Below are 5769 nucleotides of genomic sequence, written 5' to 3'. Positions count from 1 at the left end.
TTTTTTTTTTTTTTTTTGCAACTATAGCAACCAATTACATCTCGCGAGAAATTTGTCTCCACAATCACCGCAAGTTTATCCCAAGACTCGCGATAACATTGTCCGGGAGGGAAAGGGGGACGGGGCGCAAGGTGAGTCTCTGCGCCTGCGTTCCAAAAACCGTGCTCCTGAGCGACAGCCTCTGTATTTGCGGTCACTTGCGTTTTCGCCGATGCCACTTTCCCTTGGCATAACTGTTGGCTAAGTACAAAGTTTTCCACCTTTCGAGTTTGCTTTTTCGACCCCTTTCTTTCAGTATCTCTCCATAAATAGGAGAAAAACCAAAAGCAAATTTATTTAAAGATAAAATAAAAGCCTTTATTAAACGGTTTTGAAGACAGGTCATTTAAATCTTTCTCCGTGAAAAATGCGATAAGACAATATTTTAAAAGGGAGCCTGTCTCACACACTGTTGGGGAGGATGCAAAACCGCACTGCTTCTAGTGCTAAATATTTATACAATAAACAGACTCAAAGTATATGATGTTAATGCAAAAATTTAATACGTTTGAAGTTCAACATTACTTTAGAGTTGGAATGGCAAAATACAATGGCAAAAACCTGGAAACAACTCAAACGGAAGAGTGGATGAATACACTGATATACATTCACAATATCACATATTACAAAGGAGTCAAAATGAATGAACTACAGCTCTTCACAACATGGATGAATCTTAGCAGTATACAACTTTAAAATGTTGCATTGCTAAGAGCCAGCTTGAAGGGACTCCTGGCCAAGTCACAGACAATTTGAGGATCAAGATAAACAATGATAATAATGGATTACAATCCATTGAATAAAATAGGAATACACAAGTACACATTGATATAAATAAATGAAGAGAAAGGAAAGCTCTTTCTAACAGTAGAATGCCAACCCAATAATAGAGAGGAAATGATGGAAATAGAGAATTACCATTTGGCACCAACTATAGAAGTGGATGATTTAGACATGAGTCTTCAGTGCTGAGACTGGTGTGCGGAGGTTTGATGAGGCATAGGATTCTACCATGATTTTGGAATACTAATCAATTACAAAGGGAAAAACAGTGAATTTAAGAAACCAACATGATCAAGTGATCAAGGTTAACATCACCAGTGTCGGGAGGAGTCTACATTTTGTGCCTCCTGATGAGACTCCCTGGGAAAAGCAAAGCATCATTTCGTGGTACTCCTGCAAACAAGGGACCCCGGTTGTAAGCCATCCTATAGAAACTAAGGCCTGTACCCTTTAATAAAACTGTCAAGGCCATGAAAGACTGGCAATTCTTGCAGATTAAAGAGGTCTGGGGCTTCTCTGGTGGCGCAGTGGTTGAGAGTCCACCTGCCGATGCAGGGGACACAGTTCGTGCCCCAGTCCGGGAAGATCCCACATGCGCGGAGCAGCTAGGCCCGTGAGCCATGGCTGCTGAGCCTGCGTGTCCGGAGCCTGTGCTTCGCAACGGGAGAGGCCACAACAGTGAAAGGCCCGCGTACCGCAAAAACAAAAAAAGGAAAAAAAAAAGAAGTCTGAAGATACACAACAACTAAATGCAATACGTATTCCTGTATAGCATGTTGATCCAGAAAGGAAAAGAAACATTGCTGGCATAGTGGGTGAAATTTGAATGGGCTTAGTAGATTGGGTGGTAGTGTCGTACCAATACTGATTTCCTGGTGTGGAAGATTGTTTGCTGTTACGTAGAAGAGTGTCCCTGTTTGGGGGAAAATACCCGCTGGAGTGTTTAGGAGTGGCGGGACATCATGACTGCAGTTTGCTCTCTCAACCCTCGAAAGTTTCAGAAAAAGACTAATAACAAAGGATATATACACACACACACATACTCAGAGTGAGCAATGAACCAATAACATGTTAACTATATGAGAATCTGGGTGAAGAGGACATGGGAGCATGGGAGTTCTTTGTACTGTTCTGGCAACTTTTCTATACATTTGGAACTATTTCAAAGTAAATTATTAAACTACACACACACCCACATACTACTCCCCATGGAAACTCTGCTTAGGATACAATTACCAGAGCCAAATTTCAAAAACAAATTGTATTTCTGCTAATAAATATATTAAGATTATAAAAATTAAGAAAAAGATTTTTTAAAGTTGCAGTGTTATAAGTCATAAAAGTTCTCAAAATAAAACTATGCAACTGTTGAGCAAGGCATTTCTCTCTGGATTTTTTCCCCAGTGAGGGTTGTGAGTGAATCTGCGCTGAAATAACTATCCTACTTTGTGCACAACATACCTTTTTTTTTGGCTGTGAGGCTTGCAGGATCCTAGTTCCCCGAATTTAAAAATGGGTATTTGAAGACATTTTTCCAAAGAAGATATACAAATGGCTAATAAGCTCAAGAAAATATGCTCGTTAGTCATTAGGGAAATGCAAATCAAAACCGCAGTGAGGGGGGCCTCCCTGGTGGCGCAGTGGTTGAGAGTCCGCCTGCCGATGCAGGGGACACGGGTTCGTGCCCCGGTCTGGGAAGATCCCACATGCCGCGGAATGGCTGGGCCCCTGAGCCATGGCCGTTGAGCCTGCACATCCGGAGCCTGTGCCCCGCAATGGGAGAGGCCACAACAGTGAGAGGCCCACATACCGCAAACAAACAAACAAACAAAACAAAAAAAACCGCAGTGAGATGCCACTTCATATCCACCTGGATGGCTATATTCAAATAGACAATGATAGTGTTGATAAGAATGAGGAGCAATTGGAAGCCTCATTCATTGCTGGTAGGATCGTAAAATGGTACATACAGCTGCTTTGGAAAATAGTCTGGCAGATCGTCAAAAGGTTAAACATACTCTCTCTCTCTGTCTCTTTCTTCCCCCCAACACTTTCTCTTTCTTAGTCTCTTTTTTTTTTTTTTTTCAGTCTCTTTGAATCTTTCAGTCTCTCTCTGAGTCTCATTTTTAAAACTGCTCTTTTAGAATGGGAAACGGTTCAGGTCCTGCTGTGGCACGGGGCTTATGTCTCAGTCACGTCTGCTGTGAAGCACACGATGCTCTATTTATTGTAGAAAGTAACTTTATTTGCTTTCTAGAATTGTTTTAAACAGATGGTATAAGACAGGTAATACAGAGAAAAACCTATGCTTGTAAAGAATACAAAAGTTAGTTTTACTTACTGTAATATGACTGTCTTAAACTTATTTTCTCTCTGAGAAATAAATGTTCTAATGGGCAGCAAAAAAAAAAAAAAAGTTAAACATAAAGATACTGTATGTACCAGCAATTCCACTCATAGTACTAAAGCCAAGAGAATTGAAAACATGTGTCCACAGAAAAACTTGTACATGAATGTTCATAGCAGTATTATTCATAATGGTCAATAGGTAAAAACAACCCAAATGTCCATCAATTGATAAATGGACAAGCAAAATGTATATCCAACAATGGATTATCCAGCCACAAATCAGAATTAAGTATTGATTCATGCTACAACACAGGTGAATCTTAAAAACAGTATGCTAATTCAAAGAAGCCAGACACAAAGGGCAACAATGCATTGTATGATTCCATTCATATGAAAAGCCCCAGTAGGGAAATCCAGAGAGACAGAAAGTAGATTAGTGATTGCCAGGAGTTGGGCAGGAGGAGGGGAAAGGGGGAATGACTGCCAGTGAGTATAAGTTTTCTTTTTGGGTGATGAAAATGTTCAAAATTTGATTGTGGTGATTGTTGCACAAATGCATGAATATCCTAAAAACGACTGAATTGTACACTTTTTTTTTTTTTTTTTCGGTACGCGGGCCTCTAACTGTTGTGGCCTCTCCCGTTGAGGAGCACAGGCTCCGGACGCGCAGGCTCAGCGGCCATGGCTCACGGGCCTAGCCGCTCCGCAGCATGTAGGATCCTCCCGCACTGGGGAACGAACCCGCGTCCCCTGCATCGGCAGGCGGACTCTCAACCACTGTGCCACCAGGGAAGCCCGAATTGTACACTTTAAATGGATGAATGGTATGATATATGAATTATATCTCAATTTTGAAAAATATTTATTTATTTATGTCTGTGCTGGGTCTTCGCTGCTGTGTGCGGGCTTTCTATTTGCAGAGAGCAGGGACTACTCCTCACTGCGGTGCGCAGGCCTCCCATTAAGGTGGCCTCTCCTGCTGCGGAGCACGGGCTCTAGGCGCATAGGCTTCAGCAGTTGTGGCACATGGGCTCAGCAGCTCTGGCTCGAGGGCTCTAGAGCACAGGCTCAGCAGCTGTGGCGCACAGGCCGAGCTGCTCCACGGCACGCGGGATCCTCCCAGACCAGGGCTCGAACCCGCGTCTCCTGAATTGGCAGGCGGACTCTTAACCACTGCACCACCAGGGAAGCCCTCAGTTTTTTAAAAGTTTAAAAATATATAGCTCATATCTTTTCTTTCCTTAGTACCTTACACCCCTCTTTCTCACCTTTACAAAATCCCACCACTGTTACTTACTTTTCCAAAACCTATATCAAAAATCTATTTTAGGGCTTCCCTGGTGGCGCAGTGGTTGAGAGTCTGCCTGCCAATGCAGGGGACACGGGTTCGTGCCCCGGTCCGGGAGGATCCCACATGCCACGGAGCGGCTGGGCCCGTGAGCCATGGCCGCTGAGCCTGCAAGTCCGGAGCCTGTGCTCCGCAACGGGAGAGGCCACAAAAGTGAGAGGCCTGCATACCACAAAAAAAAAAAAAAAAAAAAAATCTATCTTAGCCAATGATCCTTCTACCTATGTATCTTGCTTTTGCCCTGCGCTACAGTTGTACATAGGTCTATCTCTCTAAGAGTAAGGTTGTGTCTTATACCACCTTGTATGTTTGTCCCTTGGTACTTACACAAATGTTTATCAAAATATAATTGATAATTACTATTCTCCCCCTCAATTTTTAGTACAATCATTCACCAGATCTGTATTAAATATCTGCTTTGTGCTGGGGAGCTCAACACAAAGAACAAATAGGGTTATTACCCTCAGCAGAACTTATAATCTAACATTTACAATTTCCTTGTATCCTAATTTTTGTTTAGAACCCCCACTAGATTACAAACCTCCTTCCTTTGTATTGATACTTTCCCTAACTACCTACTGTAATGCTCAACATACTCGATAAGTAATTGCTCAGTACTGGGAATAAAGCCAGGTTTGAAATCACTGACTCCCTGAACTACTTCTCCAAAGAGCTAGTATTCAATCTCCCAGGAAGATGATTTAAGCCTCGTTTATTCATTAATTCAGCACCTCTTATGTGTCAAGCTTCACTGTCTTGAATCATGATTAAATTGCAACTAAAATTAAAGTCTTTCATAATTTTTTTTTAAAAATCAAGGGCCAATATAGATCTCTAGGCAGTCTCAGTAGACGTAAAAGTAGGCTATATATTTTATGCACATAAACACATAATCCCTTTTTAAAAAGTTATTACAGGCAATACTAAACTATTTTCTATGTGGGAAGTTCAGTGTTTATGAATATAGAATACCAATTTATGTAAAGTAAGATGCAAATTGCTCTTCTAGGTCAAAAGAGCTGAATTTTTTTAAAAAGTAATACAGTTTTGACATATTACCAACTATAACTGTCCAGTGGAAGGCAAGGGTTTTTTTAATTCAATATTTATTCAGATTTATTCAATATTGAATTTTTTATTCAATATTGTTACACAGAATTACAGACTTTTGTGATTTTATTCAATTTGGTATCCTATTTAGAATAAGAGCAGTGAGAATTATGCTTTACAAACATTGCATTATTACTTCA

This window comes from Mesoplodon densirostris, chromosome 1 (assembly GCF_025265405.1).
Source record: "Mesoplodon densirostris isolate mMesDen1 chromosome 1, mMesDen1 primary haplotype, whole genome shotgun sequence".
NCBI classification, from domain to species: Eukaryota; Metazoa; Chordata; class Mammalia; order Artiodactyla; family Ziphiidae; genus Mesoplodon; species Mesoplodon densirostris.
This window is presented reverse-complemented; position numbering follows the sequence as displayed.